General features: G+C 33.3%; 1 long non-coding RNA gene across 3 annotated transcripts; it reads left to right on the top strand.

The window, feature by feature from the left end:
* The first annotated feature begins 954 nt into the window (after positions 1-954).
* Positions 955-20,829, top strand: LOC143222576 (uncharacterized). 3 transcript variants are annotated; one of them, XR_013012333.1, is made up of 4 exons: positions 955-1,045; positions 10,210-10,372; positions 18,866-19,440; positions 20,053-20,818. It is a non-coding gene; the product is annotated as an uncharacterized LOC143222576 (long non-coding RNA). The 3 variants fall into 3 exon arrangements; XR_013012331.1 differs by lacking the exons at positions 955-1,045; positions 18,866-19,440 and adding an exon at positions 5,043-7,750 and having other exon boundaries at positions 20,053-20,829; XR_013012332.1 differs by lacking the exons at positions 955-1,045; positions 20,053-20,818 and adding an exon at positions 5,981-7,750 and having other exon boundaries at positions 18,866-19,075.
* Positions 20,830-22,892: the final 2,063 nt, after the last annotated feature.

Raw genomic sequence — 22,892 nt, 5'->3', positions numbered from 1 at the left:
CAAACAACAAACATTCCGCCCCGATAGGACCCGGCACGGCCAGGTGGGTTAAGGCATACGACTCGTTATCTGAGGGTCGTGGGTTCGCGTCCCCGTCGCACCAAACATGCTCGCCTTTTCAGACGTGGGGGCGTTGTAATATGACAGTCAAGCCCACTATTCGTTAGTAAAAGAGTAGCTCAAGAGTTGGCGGTAGGTGGTGATGACTAGCTGTCTTCCCTCTAGTCTTACACTGCTAAATTAGGGACGACTAGCGCAGATAGCCCTTGAGTAGCTTTGCGCGAAATTCAAAAACAAACAAACAAACCGCCCCTATAGGCATAGAACATGAGGTTTAGGTAATTCATTTTCTTTTATCTTTATCATGGGTTCGATTCCCCTTGATGAACTCAGCAGATGGCCCGATGTGGCTTTACTATAAGAAAACACATACGCATCACTGATAGCCCGTATTTTTTAAGAAAACAAGAAAGCAGCAAATGTTTTGAATTTCGCACGGCCTGGCATGGCCAAACGCGTGAGGCGTGCGACTCGTAATCTGAGGGTCGCGGGTTCGCGCCCGCGTCGCGCTAAACATGCTCGCCCTCCCAGCCGTGGGGGTGTATAATGTGACGGTCAATCCCACTATTCGTTGGTAAAAGAGTAGCCCAAGAGTTGGCGGTGGGTGGTGATGACTAGCTGCCTTCCCTCTAGTCTTACACTGCTAAATTAGGGACGGCTAGCACAGATAGCCCTCGAGTAGCTTTGTGCGAAATTCCAAAAAACAAGCATATAACGTAACTACTTTTTATTTGAATTAATTTTGGTAAAATTAATAAAAAATAAAGTGGTTGCAAGAATTATGAAAAATGTGTTAAAAAGTGGATTACTTAAACATTTGTTAATTTTAGAAAGCATATTCATTTTTCTTTTCGTTTTTGTAAAGTGTCGCTTGTTCTTAGCTAAATTTGATTGGTTATACTACATTTTTCTATTCTGCGATATTGAATTGCGGTTGCTCAGCAAATTAGAACGTTTTTAACCGTTTTGAGAGAATCATTTAAACGTAAGTACTCTTAGTTATCTATAATAACATAATTTCGAGAAATGCAGGAAACTGTTGGTAATATCAAAAGCTTTACCATCCTTTTTACGTTTTTTGAAAATCCAGAACTTTTATTAAGCTTTTGTGTTTTTAATTTAGTGATTTATTGAGTTTTAAGTTTACGCTCTTCCAAACATTAGGCTTAAGATGGCTAATGTGATTAGAAAAAGCTTAAGAAATGGACTACAAAAGGTTCCATCAAAAATTGTAATGTAAGTATGTATGATTCACATAATTATGTTTGATTTATATTAATTTGAAAAAAAGTAGGCTACTATGTTTCACCAACACATTTTTCATTTAACTATAATGGTATGAATTAACAGTGAATTTTTATTATGCATAAAAAGCGCTTCGTATGTTATAAATGATGCATCAAACAATCAAACTGCTTTCTGGAACACGTTCTCATTTTGCGGTAAGCTACAACTACTACTCTGTAGGTAGGAATTTTATATCAACATCAGAACTTCGTGCTTATCGTGTATGAATTAGCTTATCATTTATCCATGAAAAAAATTTCAAGTAAGTCTGGTGCTGCAAAGGAGAATGTGTTGAATCAAAAGCAAGAAATCAAACGAAAGTACAAAACGCTTTGGAATCGGAACATTCTCAATTACCATTTTGCCTACTCTCCAATGCAGCTTTATCGAACGAGGCGTTTGTTCCTGGCAAACTGAAGAGACACTTGGAAACAAAGCATTCAGCTGTGAAGGATAAACCAAAAGATTACTTCAAGAATCTCGCGGCTCAACAACATGAGCGATCAAGGAAGCTTGTGAAACAGATGAAGCTGCCCGAAAAAGAATTTATTGCAAGTTATAAGGTTGTTCAATTGTTGGCAAAATGCAAGAAAGCGCATACGGAGGCCGAATCATTCATTGTGCCAGCGTAAGCAATCATTGTTGAAACTATGCTTGGAACGGATGCTGCCAAAAAGGTTAAGTAAGTTCCACTGTCCAATGACACAATTTCGCGCAAAATTGTAGACTTATCGTTGGATTTGAAGGATCAAGTTTGCGAACACGTGGAAGCGCCTGAAGATGAATTGTCTCTGCTCTGGTCTCTTGAAGTTGATGAATCTTCTGACGTTAGTGGAAAATCTCAAGTTCTGACTTTTGTTCGATTCATAAAAGATGGAAAATCGAAAACGAATACTAATTTTGCAAAGATTTAAAAAGTACAGGAAAGGCCAAGACATTTTCGAGTTGGTGAATGAAAACATTTTGCTCTTCAAATTACATTGGAATAACTGTGTCAGCGTTTGCACCGATGGCTGTTCTTCAATGTAAGGTAAAAAGAAGGGATTCGTCATTCTGGTGCGCCAACAAAATCCAAACATTAGGATTGTTCACTGCATGATTCACAGAGAGGTGCTTGCCTCCAAATCTTTACTGAAAGATTTGCAGTCTGTTATGAATCAAGTTATTCAAGTAGTAAATTTCATCAAGTCTCGGCCACTTTAGTCTCGACTTTTCTCTCTTCTCTGTGAGGCGATGGATTCACACTACAAAAAAGCATTGTTTTTTGTTTGTTTTTGGAATTTCGCACAAAGCTACTCGAGGGCTATCTGTGTAAGCCGTCCCTAATTTAACAGTGTAAGACTAGAGGGAAGGCAGCTAGTCATCACCACCCACCGCTAACTCTTGGGCTACTCTTTTACCAACGAAAAGTGGGATTGACCGTCAAATTATAACGCCTCCACGGCTGAAAGAGCGAGTATGTTTAGCGGGACTCGGATGCGAACCCGCGACCCTCAGATTACGAGCGCATGCCTTAACACGGCCTACGAAAAGCTACTGTATTACACTGAAGTTCGGTGGCTTTTGAAAGGACAGGTGTTAAAGCGTCTTGTCCAACTAAAAACTGAAGTAATTGAGGAAGCAGGTTTTGAATTTTCTTTTCATGATGAGATCTTGTGGCTGAAGGTTCAATTTCTCTCTGACTTGTTTGACAAATTAAATTCTCTGAAGTAAAGTCTCCAAGGACCATCTGAAAACATTATTACTGCAACATCCAAACTGAAGGCCTTCGATGAAAAGTTGACGCTGTGGAAGAATAAGATCTCGAAAGGAGTCCTTGATTGTTTTCCTTCCATTAACGAATGTCCCTCAAATTTTGAACACATTAAGCGATCTACAGTCCGCACTAAAACATTACTTCCCCGTCACTTGCTATCGATGAATATAACTGGGTGTTCTATCCATTCGGAATCAACGAGACAACAAATCTTACACCTGAGGAGGAAGAACAGCTCATTGATTTACGAAACGACAAATTTTATCAGTCATTGTTTCCCGAAAAGAGCTTGGATGAGTTTTGGATCTTCATTAAAAATTCATATCCTGCAATCAGTTCAAAAGCAGTTGAAGTTCTGCTTTCATTTGCATCTTCGTGGTTTTGCGAAATTGGATTTTCAGCATTGACTGAAATTAAAGCCACAAAGAGAGAGAGGCTTCTTATAGTCGATGATCAAATGCGAACTTGTTTGTCTATGTTAGAGCCTCGCTTCAATTTTATTTGCTCTCGGAAGCAGGCACAAGCGTTACATTGAAAATGTGTAAAATTAAAAAGTGTTAAATTTTCTGCTATACCACAAAATCATTAACAAGCCTTAGAACAAAAATCACGGCCAAAGCAAGCGATATTAATGTCATCTGCACATTGACAATACTATCGCTTGCTTTGGCCGTGACTTTCGTTCTAAGGCTTTTAACTCTTGCGGTATAACGTGTACCTAAAAAAATCGTTAAGGCTTTCCAGGTTTGCCGCAAAAATTTTCAGCTTGTCCTAGTGTGCCGCAAGTCAAAAAAGGTTGAGAACCCCTGCTTTGTACAATATAAATTCATACTTTCATCTAGCTTTTACTGGAAATTAGTTAAAATACATTTTAATCTTGATATAGTTTAGTGACATGTTTGTTTGAACTAAGATTTCCTTTTATTTTTGTTTTAATAAAGCAGACAGCAGCAGCTCCATACATAAAATGCCATAAGTTTTTATCGGTGATCCAAACTAAGTGTGCATGTAAAAGTCATTCACTGGAGTACAAGGTGATTACAAAGAAAGGGCCACAGCTCAGCACATTATTTCTCACAAACAGCATGGTATAGGAAGCTGAAATTGTACAGGGTTGTAATGATTATCATGTGAAAGGAAGGCCACTTTGATTCATTTCTGATTGGTATAAATGGCTCTTTTGATTGCAGTGTAGTTCATTTAACCAACATGAAATTGACAAGTTTACAGATAGGTGAGCTAGTACTGAGGGAATTACAGAGTGCATAACATCTGCAGAGGGCTTTATTCCAGTGTTGTTGTTGTATAATTATAAAAGAAATACAAGGAGATTGGTTGGATTTGTTATAAACCATATAGAGCTCATCAACACCTAGTTAGCTGACGCTGTTGCTGAGGTCTGAAAAAGTCAGCTCAAATACATATGGATGCAGCAATGGATGTTTTGTTACCCTGTGTCAGGATTTGGCAACTTCAACTGTTCAATGAGCTCTTTAGTCAGCTTTGAAATGTTTCCTGAAATGCTGCATTATGTTTAAAGATTTAAAAAAAATGAATTTAACCATTGTTAATTATATAAAAGACTGGGAGTTATTGAACATTTTCTTGCCAATGTGGTATTGACTGATGTAGCACATTTCACTCATTTTGAAATTGTCAACACATTCAACTGTATTATCTGGTTGGACACTAATCCATATATAACATTTCCTAAACACCTTCATCATACTAAGATGACAGGGTGGTGTGGTTTTTACAACTGACTTTATTACTAGATCATGACATTTCTGATACCTGTCAGCATGTGAAATGCAAACGTGTACATTTCATGCTGCAGGGTACTGTGCAATGAACATAACTAATGTTAGTTTCATTGACAGAATGTGGTGGAAATTATTGTTTTTATGCAGAATGGTGATTCTTCACCTATTGGTAAGTAGTTGGAACATATCTTGTTGGAACATTTCTCTTCTTGTGAGTTGCCAACTCATTCAATGGGCCTGACACTAGTTAACTTCTGTTTGTGGGACTGTCTGAAATTGTACATATATCATGCAGACTCAAAGATACAATATTCTGGGAAGTGGCCAGCATACCAAATAAGATTTGTGAACTTAATATGATGTTCATTGTTACCTTAATGCAATGCATTCTGGGTGCTAGGACAGCACATTTTTAACAGTTGTTATTATTGATCAGTCATTATGTGGTGCTCTTAATGGCATCATATGACAACTTTGGCCTTTATATCCAAATAATATCCTTTATACCCCTGTGAAGTTTAACCTTCTTGTGCCATATTGGTTTTGAGATATGACATAATTACTGCAAAAAACTCTTTATAATCACAATTTCTTTTTACGTATTTTGCAATTGGTTTATTATAATGTGAGAAAATATATTGGATTGTAGTGTTAAGTGCATTCTAAAATACTATAAATTCTATCAAAAGAAAACATTATGTGGTTTGATTATCTGATATTAGTAAAGAATGATGAAATTTTGACAACTTACGCATACTAATAAATCTAAATTTATGTTACTTTCCAATTGAGATAAGTCCATTTGTTTCTTTGGCAATATTGTAGGTACTTTGAAAATACATTGCTGATATAATGTTGCTTGTCATGTATAGTTATAATAAATGAAACTTGATACCTTCCTGATTCAGACATTGCTGTCAGAAATATTTTAAAGTTGGAGAGAAAAATTGGATGTCCTGTTTTTCTTGATGGTAGATAACAGAGTTGGAAAGGTTTATAAATTTTTTCCAATTTTTATAGGTTTAGCAATATATTCAAATGCTGGTATTTTAAGTTGGCATTTAGTTTCATCAGCATAAGAGGCCTTAAAGTCTTCACATGTGTATAAACAATGTGTGTGTGTTTTCTTATAGCAAAGCCACCTTGAGCTATCTGCTGATGTAAATCCATAGACGTACTTACCATTGTACTAGTGGGGTGTGTGGAAAATGATCCTTAAAGAATGACAGTATGAACATTAGTGGATTCTAATGGTCAGAAGTATAGGTTGGTTGGTTTCACCTAACCTGAGCCAGCTTCTGCATAGGAACAAGTTTTGTAATCTTGATTTCAATTTTTTTTTTATTGGAACTGAGTACTGTTTACGTGTAGATGGTATTGGAGTGTTTGGATTTTGGCTGAAGGCTAAGTAAGCATGTTTGCCATTATCAAAGGAATGACAACAAAGAACAGCACAGCTGATAAGGTATTGGTCAACAAAGTCACAGTGAAGCCAGTGGACTGAGAAAGTTCACAGACACTGGGCATATACATTCCATGGATGATTCGATTATGAGTACATGTGAACCTACATACTAGTATCACTTGACAGTAGTAGTCTGTTGATTATTCCACCCGAAAGATAGATTTTTGAGAGGAGTGTAATAGTTATAACCTGGCAGTTATAACTTTTTCAACCTACACACTAGACTGACCATCTGATTAATAGGTATTCACCCAATTTTGTATTTTTAATCTGTTCTTTTACTGTTTAAGATCAAATTTTTGACCATTTTGGCTGTCATGTTCTCAAACTAGTCATTGAAGTGAAGTTCCTTAGTGTGCTGAAGCTTTATAGTATTATAAAACTATTATATTTGTTTGGCAAATAACAGTGGACATCCAGCACTTTCTTTTTGGTAATGAACTAGATTTTCATATTGACCCAAAGACACATGGATCCAGCCTGACATTCCACCTAGTAAAATCTATGCTAAAAGATGCATTGCCAGGTCATTCATTGGACATTTGGGACCTAACTGATTCTGAAGTCTGGAGACCAAGCAGACCTAAGAGCCTTACACCTTATTGGACAGAGTGGCAGAATCCACTAATGATTAGCTTAGCACCACCTTTGTACCAGTGGTGCAGACATGGCAGTCAGCTTCCAAAACATTGTTATCAAGAAAGATGAATGGTAGGCCCTTCAGTATCAAGAACCCTCTCCTTAAGTGTCTTATCATAATGTGTCTATAAACAATGAGCCACAAGTAGTGTACGTGCATTGGTCTGTGCAAAATATCACTATATCTCTAAGCCAGAGAAGCCCTGTGAGAGTTGAGGTTGTCCTAAAGGACAGCTGAATGTTGGGTGGCAGAGAAACACGTCTTCCAGAACTCAGTACCACAAATAACAAATACCACACCTTTGGAATCATTGTTGCTAGTAGCCAACAAACTGTGAAGATCTTATTGTCAGTAGTGTCATCAATAACAACAGAGGGATAAACAAAGGGATCACTGGACTACTGGCAGTGTTAAATATGAGGCCAGTGACCAAGAGGTTCTGAAGATTGCTTCAATTGCAGATGATGGCTGACTTGTAAATTAAACCATCAACATTCATTGCCATAGTCCTGACAGTGATGCAAGTTCAATTTTTTAAAGTATGCACGTCAGGAAATATCCACAAAAAGCTTGGACCATGTATAACTGCAAATATCTACTGCAGTAACACCACCAGCTGCTGACAGAGCTGGCTTAAGCCAGCCAAACTTTAGACTGAGCTAGAGAAATAATAAAAGACACCACAGCAGCCAAGTGGTGATCCACTGCCACTATAGAGGGTGTGATGTTGGATATGAAGTGTGACTGATGAAAGTTAGACCCAAATTTCTGCTGCTTAGGTTAGTATAAATTTTGCCCATGTGCAGGAGGTGGACAAAAAAAAGTTGCCTTTTTAATTTGTTATATCTTTTATTAGATAACAGAAAAATATCTAAAACGTACGTTTTTAGAACACACTTGATGAGATCTGTTCAAATATGATCTTAAATCCTAATTTTAACAATTGTAGGCAACTAGGAATAAGAATATCTAAGAAACTGTAGCAGGGTGCACATCACTTCTTATGATAAAATGTCACAAAAATCATAAAAAGTTCAGGTATTTACAAAAGCCATGTAAAAATTAGGATTTGATATCATATTTGAAAAATAGTACATTCTAAAAACATAGTTTTTACAAATTTTTCTATTATTTATTAAAAGACATAACAAATTAACATTTTAAAAGGGGCAACTTCTTTTGTTCACTCCCTGTATGTGTGTATATATATATATATATATATTTAATTGAGTGATATATAAGCATTGTGGTATTTTCTCTTTTTATTATTTGCTTTTTCTCTTCTGATATATTGTTTTTGGTATTTAAGAATGAGTAATTGATTAAAGTATACATAATTTGCAGTGGCTGGCTAGTGGGTTTGATTTATTTGGTTTTATAATGTAAACATACCAATTTCAGTACATATGTCCCTACATTTTTTTATTATAATCATTATGTTAGTACTGAATTTCTTCAAAAGATTAATTTGTTTAGTATGTATTATTAAGTGTTATTTTATATATACTTTTAAATTTTTTTAGAAGTAATTTTATTTAATGTATAAAGGCTTAATTTTTGATCTAATGCTGATTTGTTCTTCATTTGTCATAGAGCAAAAGAAGTTATTAATTTATCTATCTTTATTTCATTTAAAGAATGGCTTCCTCTTATGTCATGAGTTGTTATTCAAGGGTTATTTTGCATTTCATTGTTTGCAGTTTTATGTATTATTCTTAAACATTATTTTTCATTGTAACTATACATAAATGTATATTATTTAAATCATTTTTGTATTGAGATTGAAATTTGTATTTTTTGCTATGTTAAAATTTATTTTGTATAATCATTATGGAAGGGTTTTTCTTTATTGCATTTCTTTGTTAAAAGTTTCTGAAGTGTTCATTATAGGGTTTATATAGTTGTTCTGTACTTTGGTGGTAAATTTCTGTGTTGTAAGGCGTGTTAATAAAATTATGATATTGAATTCTTTTTATGGAGAATTTTAAAAATTAGGATGGTGTATTGAGTTCTTTGTCTAAGGGTTGTGCTGTCTTTGTCATAAGTGTTCACAGGAATGGTAAAAACTTAACACACTGTGTAACCATGGTTCAACTTTGAATTTTATTTTTTTGAATGTTAAAATTATCTACTAGTTTGAAGACAAGCCTAAAGTAGGGGGAGAGAGAAAAATATCGTGTGTACAAATAAATACATGTAATTTAAAAACAACAAGGAATATGCCAGTATGTTGAGACTGTCCTATCCACTGCACTAAACCCTAAAATAATAACAAAACACTCAAAGCCATCCCTTATTATTCAGATATGTAATGTGTCTTCCCTTTAACTTCCTCAGATTAACTGCATGTACTACATCTGAAAGCAATCCTTTTGAGAGGTCAGCTACCCTGTTAGAAAAATAAAGTTGTCTTAGTTAAAGACAACTGTTACGTTTATAATTTCCCTTAACAGTCTTAAACACCTCAATCAGTATTTGACATAGTATGTTTTTGAATTTATAATTTGTTCTGTGTGTGTGTGTGTGTTCATATATATATACAGGTAGGTAATTTGATGTTGTTTAAGTTATCTTTCTCCTTACCATTGTATTGAGCTCACACCTATTCTGCTCATGGTGTAATGAGCCTCTTGATGAACCTGATGTTGCCTGTAAAGTGAGAAATATTGAGTTTAAACAGTCTGGTAGATAGTTTAAGCTCAATAAAATGATGATACTTATTTTTGTAGAAGAGACTGTTTATTGTTCCTTGGGCAAGTATACACACGCAATGTTTGTGTTAGTGAATTAAAAAGGATTGTTTGCTTGTAGTTATTTTGAACCCAGTCTTTTTTCTTTCATGAACTCAGTTACTAAGAGATTCTGTACTACTTCATTATATAAATATCTCATAGAATTTTCTATTATAAAGTTTCTGTATCCAATTTTTCTGATACTAATGCAGCTCTACTTGAACATAGTATATTATTAAAGATTCCACATAACTCACTGCATTAGCCTAAATTACACTCTAATAAAGATATTATTATTAACTACTGTATGGAAATCAGTTCTTATCAGTTGGAAGTTGTAAATAACTATTTATACTGATTGATTAATTAAACCTTAATTGTAAGTGTAACTCAAGATAGTTTATACAACTTCATAACTGCCTATTATTTCCAACAGTCTCTTTTTTACATTGAAATTTGCACTTTTTCTGTTTTCATTTTAGGTAATATATTAAGTTTCTTTACAGACGACCTAACGACAATTATGGCTGTTTTGTTTGTTGTTATTTTCGGGAAGTTCAAGTGTCTATCATAGGTTCTATTTCTTCACATGAGAAAAGTACAGCGTTTACTCAAACAGACTGCAGTGTCTTGTCTGATAATCAAACGTTTAAAACCATAAAACAATGGGTATGTATTATCTATACCTGTGTATATATTTATATGTATTTGATATTTACATATAAAGCAGTGTAAGGCTGTCAATAAAATATTCAGTTCCAGACCACATAGAAGACTGAATATTGTTTGTGAGTTTGTAAAATTTTTGTATACAAATAATTATTTGTATTCACTATTTGTAATCATCATTATTTTAAATTGTATTGTTTTTTTGTATATAAATTTATACTTGTGTTAACAAAGAAAATTGTGTGTATGTCTTGTTGGCAAGAATCATAAATTTGATACCTATTAATATTTATTTAAGTTCTAAATTAAAATGTCCAGGATATTTTTGAAATCATAATGTGTAACATACATAACATAATAAATCAGAGACTTGTCCAAGATAAATTATAATATGTATCAGGAGAACTCCAACGATTGGACTATAACAAAGAACAAGGAATAAGTGTTATATTAACACGAATCCTCTTGTTCTTTCTGTGACAAGTGATACATTAACATGACTGTCTCTTGTTCTTTGTAACAAATGTTACATAAACACGATTTCTCTTGTTCTTTGTAACTAGTGTTACATAAACACGAGTTCTCTTGTTCTTTGTAACAAGTGTTACATAAACATGAGTGTCTCTTGTTATTTGTAACAAGTGTTATATTAACACGAATTCTCGTGTTCATTGAAACAAGTGTTATGTTAACATGAGTGACTTTTGTTCTTTGGAACAAGTGTTATATTAACATGATTATTTCTCGTTTTTTGTAACAAGTGTTATATTAACAAGAGATTTCTTGTTCTTTGTAATAAGTGTTATATTAACACGAGTTCTCTTGTTCTTTGTAACAAGTGTTATATCAACACGATTTTTCTTTTCTTTGTAACAAGTGTTACATTAACATGAGTGTCTCTTGTTCTTTGTAACAAGTGTTACATTAAAATGAGTGTCTCTTGTTCTTTGTAACAAGTGTTATATTAACACGAGTTCTCTTGTTCTTTGTAAAAGTGTTATATTAATACGATTGTCCCTTGTTCTTTGTGGCAAGTGTTATATTAACATGATTGTTTCTTATTCTTTGTAACAAGTGTCACATAAACATGAGTGTCTCTTGTTCTTTGTAACTAGTGTTATATAAACACGAGTTCTCTTGTTCATTGAAACAAGTGTTATATTGATGAGTGTCTTGTTCTTTGAAACAAGTGTTAGATTAATATGATTGTTTCTTGTTCTTTGTAACAAGTGTTATATTAACATGTTTGTCTCTTGTTCTTTGTAACGAGTGTTATATTAACATGTTACTTGTTACAAAGAACAAGAGAACTCGTGTTTATCTAACACTTGTTAAATATAAGACATTTGTAACAAAGTTACAAAGAAGAAGAACTTAAATAACATTTGTTACAAAGAACAAGAGAACTCGTGTTAATGTAATACTTCTTACAAAGAATAAAGAGAACTCGTTAATATAACACTTGATACAAACAACAAGAAAACTCATTAATACAACACTTGGTACAATAAGCAGGAGACACTCGTCTTAGTTTAACACTTATTGCAAAGAACAAAAGAAACCGTCTTAATATAACACTTGTTACAAAGAACAAGAGACACTCATCTTAATGTAACACTTGTTTCAAAGAACAAGAGAAATCTTGTTATTATAACACTTGTTACAAAGAACAAGAGACATTCATTTTAATGTAACACATCTTTCAAAGAACAAGAGACACTGAAGTCAATATAACAAGTGGTACATTAATATGAGTGTCTCTTGTTCTTTGTAACAAGTGTTACATTAACATGAATGTCTCTTGTTCTTTGTAACAAGTGTTACATAAAAACGAGTTCTCTTGTTCTTTGTAACAAGTGTTACATTACCGTGAGTGTCTCTTGTTCTTTGTAACAAGTGTTAAATTAACACGAGTGTCTCTTGTTCTTTGTAAAGTTGTTATATTAACATGATTGTTTCTTGTTCTTTGTAACAAGTGTTATATTAACATGATTGTTTCTTATTCTTTGTAACAAGTCTTACATTAACATGAGTGTCTCTTGTTCTTTGTAATAGGTGTTATATCAATACGAGTTTTTTGTTCTTTGTAACACGTGTTACATTAACACGAGTGTCTTTTGTCCATTGAAAAAAGTGTTATATTAATATGGTTGTGTCTTGTTCTTTGAAACAAGTGTTATATTAACATGATTGTTTCTTGTTCTTTGTAACAAGTGTTATATTAACATGAGTGTCTCTTGTTCTTTGTAACAAGTGTTACATAAACATGAGTGTCTCTTGTTCTTTGTAACAAGTGTTACATAAAAACGAGTTCTCTTGTTTGTAACAAGTGTTATATTATCACGATTTCTTTTGACTCTTTGTAACAAGTGTTACATTAAAATGAGTGACTGTTGTTCTTTGTAACAAGTGCTATATTAACATGAGTGTCTCTTGTTCTTTAAAACAAGTGTTACATTAACGTGAGTTTGTCTTTCTGTGTAAAAAGTGTCACATTAACATGAGTGTCTCATGTTCTTTGGGACAAGTGTTATATTGACATCAGTGTCTCGTTCTTTGAAACGTGTTAGATTAATGTGATTGTTTCCGTTCTTTATAACAAGTGTTACATTACCGTGAGTGTCTCTTGTTCTTTGTAACAAGTGTTACATAAACACGAGTTCTCTTGTTCTTTGTAACAAGTGTTATAATAACGTGACTGTTTCTTGTTTTTTGAAACAAGTGTTACATTAACAAGAGTGTCTCTTGTTTTTCGAAACAAGTGTTATATTAATATGGTTGTGTATTGTTCTTTGTAAGAAGTGTTACATAAAGATGATTGTCTCTTCTTTTTGTAATAAGTTTTATATTAGCACGAGTTCTCTTATTCTTTTTAACAAGTATTACATTAACATGAGTGTCTCTTGTTCTTTGTAAGAAGTGTTACATAAAGATTATTGTCTCTTCTTTTTGTAATAAGTTTTATATTAGCACGAGTTTTCTCATTCTTTGTAACAAGTGTTACATTAACATGAGTGTCTCTTGTTCTTTGTAACAAGTGTTTTATTAACATGTCTCTTGTTCTTTGTAGCAAGTGTTACATAAACATCAGTGTTTCCTTTTCTTTGTTACAAGTGTTATATTAACACGAGTTCTCTTGTTTGTAACAAATGTTTCATTAACACGAGTTCTCTTGTTCTTTGTAAAAGTGTTATATTAACATGATTGTTTTTTGTTCTTTGTAACAAGTCTTACACTAACATGATTGTCTCTTGTTCTTTTTAACAAGTGTTATATTAACATGAGTCTCTCTTTCTGTGTAACTAGTGCTACATTAACACGAGTGTCTCATGTTCTTTGTAACAAGTGTTAGATTAACATGATTGTGTCTTTTTCTTTGTAACAAGTGTTACATAAACATGAGTGTTTTTTGTTCTTTGTAACAAGTGTTATATTGACATGAGGTTACTTGATCTTTGTAACAAGTGTTACATTAACTCGAGTGTCTTTTTTCTTTGTAACAAGTATTATATTAATATGTCTCTTGTTCTTTGTAAAAAGTGTTATATTATTACGATTTCTCTATCTATCTTTGTAAAAATTGTTATATTAACATGTCTCTTGTTCTTTGTAAAAAGTGTTATATTAACACGAGTTCTCTTCTTTGTAACTGTTATCTTTCTTGTAAAAATTGTTATATTAACATGAGTGTCTTTTGTTCTTTGTAATAAGTGTTATATTAACACGATTTCTCATTTTCTTCGCAATAAGTGTTATATTAACATGAGTGTTTCAGGTTCTTTGTAACAAGTGTTATATTAACACGAGTTCTCTTGTTCTTTTTAACAAGTGTTACATTGATATGATTGTATTTTGTTCTTTGTAACAAGTGTTACATAAAACGAGTTATCTTGTTTGTAACAAGTGTTATATTATCACGATTTGATTTCCTTTGACTCTTTGTAACAAGTGTTATGTTAACATGAGTGTCTCTTGTTCTTTAAAACAAGTGTTACATTAACACGAGTTCTCTTGTTCTTTGTAAGAAGCGTTACATTAACATGAGTGTCTCTTGTTCTTTGTAATAAGTGTTATATTAACACGAGTTCTCTTTTTCTTTTTAACAAGTGTTACATATAAACGAGTTCTCTTGTTCTTTGTAACAAGTGTTATATTAACATGTCTCTTGTTCTTTTTAACAAGTGTTACATTAACATGTGTGTCTCTTGTTCTTTGTAACAAGTGTTATATTAACAAGAGTGTCTCTTTCTGTGTAACAAGTGTTACATTAACACGAGTGTCTCTTGTTCTTTGTAACAAGTGTGATATTAACATGAGTGTCTCTTATTCTTTAAAACAAATGTTATATTAACACGAGTTCTCTTGTTACTTGTAACAATTGTTACATAAACATGAGTTCTCTTGTGTTGTCTTGTTCTTTTTCTTGTTCTTTTAACAAGTGTTACATTAACTTGTGTGTCCCTTGTTCTTTGTAACAAGTGTTATATTAACATGAGTGTCTCTTTCTGTGTAACAAGTGTTACATTAACACGATTGTCTCTTGTTCTTTGTAACAAGTGTTATATTATCACGATTTCTTTTGACTCTTTGTAGCAAGTGTTATGTTAACATGATTGTTTCTCGTTTTTTGTAACAAGTGTTATGTTAACATGATTGTTTCTCGTTTTTTGTAACAAGTGTTATATTAACACGAGTTTTCTTGTTCTTTGTTACAAGTGTTACATTGACACGAGTTCTCTTGTTTGTAACAAATGTTTCATTAACACTAGTTCTCTTGTTCTTTGTAAAAGTTTTACATTAACATGAGTGTCTATTGTTCTTTGTAACAAGTGTTATATTAACAAGACTTCTTTTGTTCTTTGTAAAAAGTGTTACATAAATATGATTGTTTCTCGTTTTCTATTTAAGTGTTATATTAACACGAGTTCACTTGTTCTTTGGAATAAGTGTTACATTAACACGAGTTTCTCTTGCTCATTGTAACAAGTGTTATATTAACATGAATGTCTCTTGTTTTTTGTAACAACTGTTACATAAACATGAGTGTTTTGTTCTTTGTAACAAGTGTTACATTAACATGAGTGTCGTGTTCTTTGTAACAAGTGTTATATTAATATAAGTGTCTCTTGTTCTTTGTAACAAGTGTTACATTAACACGAGTTTTTTTTTTTTTGTAACAAGTGTTAAATTAACACGATTGTTTCTCGTTCTTTTTAAGTGTTCCATTAACACGAGTTCTCTTATTCTTTGTAAAAGTGTTATATTAACACGAGATCTCTTGTTCTTTTTAACAAATGTTAGTATAACATGATTGTTTCTTGTTCTTTGTAACAAGTGTTACATTAACATGAGTGTGTCTTATTCTTTGTAACAAGTGTTATATTAACACGAGTTCTCTTGTTCTTTTTAACAAGTGTTACATTAAAATGAGTGAGTCTTGTTTTTTCTAACAAGTGTTACATAAACATGAGTGTCTTTTGTTCTTTGTAACAAGTGTTATATTGACATCAGTCTCTTGTTCTTTGTAACAAGTGTTATAATAACAAGATTTCTGTTGTTCTTTGAAACAAGTGTTAGATTGATATGATTGTTTTTTGTTATTTGCAACAAGTGTTACATTAAGATGAGTGTCTTTTGTTCTTTCTAACAAGTGTTATATTTAAACGATTTCTCAGGTTCTTTGCAATAAGTGTTAAACTAAGATGAGTGTCTCATGTTCTTTGTAAGAAGTGTTATATTAACAAGACTTCTCTTTTTTCTTTGTAACAAGTGTAACATTAATATGATTGTCTCTTTCTGTGTAACAAGTGTTAAATTATCACGAGTGTCTCTTGTTGTTTGTAACAAGTGTTACATTAACACGAGTGTCTCCTACTTATTTTACCAAGTGTTGTATTAACGAGTTTTCTTGTTGTTTGTAACAAGTGTTATATTGACGAGTTCTCTTGTTCTTTGTAACAAGTGTTACATAAACACGTGTTCTCTTGTTCTTTGTAACAAGTGTTATCTAAATATGAGTGTCTTTTGTTCTTTGAAACAAGTGTTATATTAACACGAGTACTCTTGTTCTTTATTATAAATGTTACACTAACATGAGTGTCTTTTTTGTAGGAAGTGTTACATTATCACGATTTCTTTTTTTCTTTGTAACAAGTGTTACATTAAAATGAGTGACTGTTGTTCTTTGTAACAAGTGCAATATTAACATTAGTTCTCTTGTTCTTTGGAACAAGTGTTACATTAACGCATCTCTTGTTCTTTGTAACAAGTGTTTAGATTTATCTATCTAAATATTTTGATTTAATATCTAAATTAAACTTTAATTCTTGTGTTTTTGTATCAATTTTTTTTTTTAAATTTGGGAAACTTTCGCACAGTGTCTGGTAATTTAGTGGGGGTTCAGTCCATTGATTTTTGTTGTTTGTTAATAAGCACAAAGCTAAACAATGGGCTATGGTGTATTTCAACTGGCTGTCACGTTATATCTCCCCCACGACTGAAAACGCGAACATTTTTGGTGGCGGGATTCGAGCCCGTGACCTGCAAATTTCGAGTCAGAAGTCTAATCATAACTCAAGAAAAGAATAAATAAAGTTTAAAAACTAATCATACCTTAACTTATCCGATTATTCATGTGTGACACCTTCAGGCACTTTTAGAAGTGATGAAACTTCTAAATGTTAATACTTGAGTAATAATATTTATCATGAAAGTTAATTTAATATAATAAAAAAAATCAAACACTTTCATATAAAATAGCCTATTTTCTTTCCGAATAAATAAAACATCAATAATGATATGCTACCACAAATTCTACATCAATACAGGTCTCAAGTTACCAAAATATTTTCTTAATTTATTTTACAACTTCAAAAAGAAAGGAAAGAGCCAAAATAAAATTTAAAAGGTTTTTTATTGAATGTGATTTTTTCTTATAAAAATCATACAAAAAGACAATAGTTTCTAAGAAAGTTTATTATTTTAAGTTTTTTTTTTGTAAAATAGAAGGACTAATAAATTTGTTTAGTGTCAAGAACAAATCTGTGCAATGGATTATTTCTGCTGTGCTCACCATAGATATGTATACTTGATTTTTAGCATTCTAGGCCTACATGTTTCCCGTTGTACCATTTTATGACAGCCAATAAAAGAAAATGTTAACTAAAAAAATAACTAAAAGAAAACATTGGGTGAAAGAGGTTTTGTTTGTTTTTTTATTTTACTGGGTCTATAAGTTTGCTGTGTTAATATGGTGGTACTGTACTAACGTTTTTGGAGCAGATCAATACACTTTATAAACTTTTGTTAACATATTAAAGAAAGCAATAATATGAGGAATTAATAGATGACCTAACCAACATCTTTCAATAACACTAATATATTTAAATTTCGTTTTTTTTCATATTTTTATATATTTGCTTTGTTTGTTTGTTTTTTAAATTTCGCTCAAAGATACTCATGGGCAATCTGCGCTAGCTGTCCCTAATTTAGCAGTGTAACACTGAAGGGAAGCCAGATAGTCATCACCACCCACCGCCAACTCTTAGGCTACTCTTTTACCTCGTAGGTAAAGAATAGTTGGATTTACCCTTACATAATAACGCCCCTACGGCTGAAAGGGCGAGCATGTTTGGTGCAGCCTTCAGGTTACGAGTGGAACGCCTTAACCCACTTGGCCATGCCGGGCCATTTATATACATTATTATGTGTTTTTTTATTGTTTTTAATTTCGCGCAAGCTACTCGAGGGCTATCTGCGCTAGCCGTCCCTAATTTAGCAGTGTAAGACTAGAGAGAAGGCAGCTAGCAATCACCATCCACCGCCAACTTTTGGATTACTCTTTTATTAATGAATAGTGGGACTGGCCGTAACATTATAACGCCCCCACGTCTAAAAGGGTGAGCATGTGTGGTGTGACGGGGATTCAAACCCGCGTCCCTAAGATTACAAGTCGAGTGCCGTAACCACTTGGCCATGCTGGGCCCATGATTATGTGTGCGTGTGTACATGTTTTTCTTATAACAAATCCACATCGGGCTATCTGCTGTATCCACCGAGAGTAATGGAACCCCTGATCTCACCGTTGTGAATCCAAAAACTTACCTCTGTCCCACAGAGGTCATATGTGATTAAAAGCAGTCACTTATTTAATTTTCCACGTTTATATCAAAGGGAAAAAAATAACAATATGCATTGTGGACAAAATTAGATTTCCATGTATTAAACAACTTACATTAATAAATGTACATTTACATTTATATTTATTCCATCTTTTTTGTTTTGTTTAGCGGTTGTTGATTTTACTAAATTATTTTTTTACATACGTAATATTAGTCTCATGCCCCAAGTGACTCAGTAGTGAGTCTGAAAGCTCAAAACGCCAAAATACGGGTTACGATATTCGTGATGGGCACAACACAGGTAACCCATTGTGTATCTTTGACCTTAATTACAAACAAACAAACAAAATACTTTTAGTAATTTATTTTATAGCTGCACTGGAAGATATGAAGAAAATGAAAGCTACGTTACAGAGGTAGAAGAAGGCGAAGAGGTAGATGATCTAGTCGAAGAAGCAGAATTTGAAAACTTCAGAGAAATAACCACGGTTACTCAACCACAGAAAAATGAAAATATAAGTTGTTCTTTTATGAAGAAAGCTTGTTGCGCAACAGTTTCTGTTCACTTCATGAAGATTCATTTACATTTGGAACAAAGCTGAAATCCATCAAGCCGAAGAACCGTACGATTGCCAAAGACCAAATACTCCCGTTTCAACTTTCTATAAAGGCACTCAGTTTTTCAGTCCAGTAAAGAATTAGAGGGCAGCTATAGAGAACTACAAAACATGAAAAATATTTTACAACTTGGATATTCAACAACTCAGTCAGCCACTGTTGACTGTGTTCCAATAACAACCATGATAAACAGTCAACTACATGAATATATAGTTACCTTCCTAAAAATAAAAATAAACATATGGTACAACGGTGGGTATTCCCTTGTTCAAACAGCAGAGATACTTATAACGAAACCCGAAATGGAAAGAAGTCTGACACATAAAATCGGTAAGATAATTTTAAATATCCTTATAGTTTATGCAATACATTGTGAGTCGGTCATGGCCAAAACGTTAGTGTGACGAGATGTGAAATCGAAAGATCTAAGTTTGAAAATTCCACTAAACAAGCTCCATACTGTGGGAGAGTGAATACAGTTATTATTTTCAAACACACATACAAAACACTGTAAGTAGCGGGCCCTGCTGACTGGATGGTTGGCTTGGAGTGTCTGTTTTTTGGTTTTTTTAAGTACGTTCAGGTAATTAATTTCAATAACTTAAAACTCGCAAATGTTATTTTACACGTTACATTGTGGTTAATCAGCAATCCAATTACAACTATTTGGTATAACTGAATTTATTTCAAGAACGGCAATATAATTGTGTAAAGTGAATTAGTATCGGACTGATCTATTATTTGGAGACAAAAAAAAAGAATCCATTTAATTACTGTGATAATGGTTATTAACACCCGGGTGCTTGGTTAGCTTTGATGAAATGGAAATTATTACAGAATATTTTTAATCAAAGATTAAACATCTGTAACATTTTGTTCAAAGATTTCGTTGTTTTGCTAAAACAGTTTCTGTTAATATAGTTTTGTTTTTGTTTTTTTCAGCATCTACATCATCAGTGCAACCGTACAGTTCTTTCCTTAATGTCAGCAACTTGAGAAATTGTTCTTTATTCACACTCCCAAATGTTAGCAAAATTTTCAGCAGCATCATTTTCATTCTCTTCTATATTTTGGCTTCTTTCACAAATTATCTCATATCATAAACTTTACAAGACTGAGGATCAGCATGAGAATTTCGTACCGTACTGAATGAAAAAGAATGTGAGGTACTGCATTCAGTAGTAACTTTTATGTTATCCGTGTAATTAAATTAAATTAAATATCTTTCCTGTATTACTTTATATGTTTTAGAAATTGTACATATTTGAAAAAGAATAAAGATACTTTGTAAAATTAATCTGTACTTTGTATCTCAGAACAGCTGGTATGGGTATTAACACTTTTATTGATAAGGAAAGAACAACGTTTCGACCTTCCTAGATCATCTTCAGTTTAAGAAGGAGAGAGTTTGTAAGTGACAGTTGCTGTAAGCATGCCTCAGGGACAAGAGTGTGAACGGGTACAGAATTGTAGGGGGCGTTGCAGTTGCATGTTCATTTAATACGACGAATAACTAAAATGTTACTTACATATTTATGTTCGTTTGTGCGAGTTTCTTTCTTTTAGATCATTGAAAACAGAACCTTGAATATTATCCAAAAAATGTTCTTCCAACCCTGGCGTATTGGTAAGCTTGAAGGCTTACAGTGTTAAAACATTGCATTAGACATTTACGGTTGGTGCATCACAGATATCACCCAAAATGTATTTTAACAATGAATAAACTTTACAATAATAGACATCACCGCCAACTCTGATGCCACTCGTTTACCTACGAATAGTGGAAGTGACCGTTACATATAACGCCCCTACGTCTGAAAGGACAAATTTGTCCAGTGTGATGGGGTCTCGAACCTGCGACCTTCAGATTATGAGTTAAACGCCCTAACCATCTGGTCATGAACAGTGAAACCTAGACCTCTACCTTTAAGTTAGATAAATGAACACAGGTAAATTACTTTCATGCACATAGTTTTGGCAAAATGGCGCTTCGTTGGTGATGAATATCTTGGAAACGAGTCAGTATTCAAATGAACTTCCGGATCACCGTCACACCAAACATTTTCGCTCTTTCAGCCGTAGAGGCGTTATAATGTGAGTGTCAATCTCACTGTTTTGTAAAAGAGTAGCCCCAGAGTTGGTGGTGGGTGTGATGACTAGCTACCTTCCCTCTAGTCTTACATTGCTAAATTAGGGACGGCTTGCGTAGATAACCCTCGTGTAGCTTTCAGCGAAATTCAAAAACAAACAAATTAAATGAATTATTTGTACATTTTGCATTTATCCAAAAACGTTTGTGACTCGTGGTTTAAAATGTACATCTTTAATAACCATTAATAAATATTCTCTAAATTGAAAGAAAAATTGATACAATAAGAGCGTATAACAATTACTAATAAAGTAAAAATTGAAATATATTCAATGTGTTGTTTGTATACTTGCTACATTCTTTATTAACAACTAGGTGGCGTACCTTTGTAGAATGGACGGCAACTGTTGTGGAGAAACGAGTGCAGAGGACAATGTTTCCAAAGCCTTCTGTCATTTTAAATATCGTCCCCTACACTTATTTCTCTACAACAGGCAGTTGCCATCCATTCTACAAAGTTTCATCATGAATACTTTGCGTAATCAATCTATCAAAAAATAGGTGGGGTACCGTTAAACTGGAAGAAAGTTATGCAGATTTGTAATTCATGAAAGGTTATCTTAGGACATGAAAAGATGATCCCCTTATATGTAATTGTCAAAAAAACAACAACATGTAAACCGCAAATCTGCAAGTATCTTTGCATGAACACACCAAACCATTATGTCAAATTTGGAGACGATCTATCAACAGAGACAAAGTAATGATATTAAACGTAAAATCACCCATAAAAACTGCAAAACCCAAAAATGTGAAACGCAAATTTTCAGGTATATCTGCATGAATCCAACAGAACTCCGAAGTAGTGGTGAAAAAACGAAAAAACAGTAAAACGCAAAATTGAAAGTTTGTTTATACCTCCGCAGAGACTCAATAAACGTTCATAATAAATTTGGGGAATATCTATTCACACTGCGAATAGATTAATTAGACATACAACAAATAAGCACTATTACATTTATATAGATTCTTTAAAAGTAATGTCACCTGTGTGTGTTTTCTTATAGCAAAGCCACGTTGGGCTATCCGCTGAGCCCACCGAAAGGAATCTAACCCCTAATTTTAATGTTGTAAATCCGTAGACATACCGCTGTACTAGCGGGGTGCTGTCACCCCCATTTTCTTAACATAAGTCTCGTAAAGCAACAATTAACAGGTAATAGCTGGAGGAATTATAACACAGAAAACTGGAGTTCGATCCTTGCATCGGTCACAGCATAAGGCGCCCGTTGGGCAGTTTTGCACTTTCAAACACAAATGAAATGAAAACTTCATATTCTTAATAATTCCTATTTCTGCTGGTAAAGCAGTGAAGTCAATATTTAACGTTATATGGCAATGTGAATTTAAAACGATACTTTTCACACCTCAGTATGATCACTCATTTAGTTTTAAGTTCAAAATAATTAGATTGAACGTTGCCCAATGGTTAGCCTGCCCGACTGCGAATCTGCGAGTTCACATTTCTCGTCATTTTCCGCAAAATATTTAATATAAATTTCACTCCACATTCAATCAGATGAGAGTTGCCCAAGAGTTGCAGTGGATGCTATCGACTAACTGCTTTTCTTTTATCCCATAATTTCAAAGTTAGAGACAGTAATTCGTGATAACGACAAACCTACTTGAAGTA

This window comes from Tachypleus tridentatus, chromosome 8 (genome assembly GCF_004210375.1).
Source record: "Tachypleus tridentatus isolate NWPU-2018 chromosome 8, ASM421037v1, whole genome shotgun sequence".
Lineage (NCBI taxonomy): Eukaryota > Metazoa > Arthropoda > Merostomata > Xiphosura > Limulidae > Tachypleus > Tachypleus tridentatus.
Note: the sequence above shows the minus strand (reverse complement) of the source record. Positions and strands in the feature narration are given on the sequence as shown.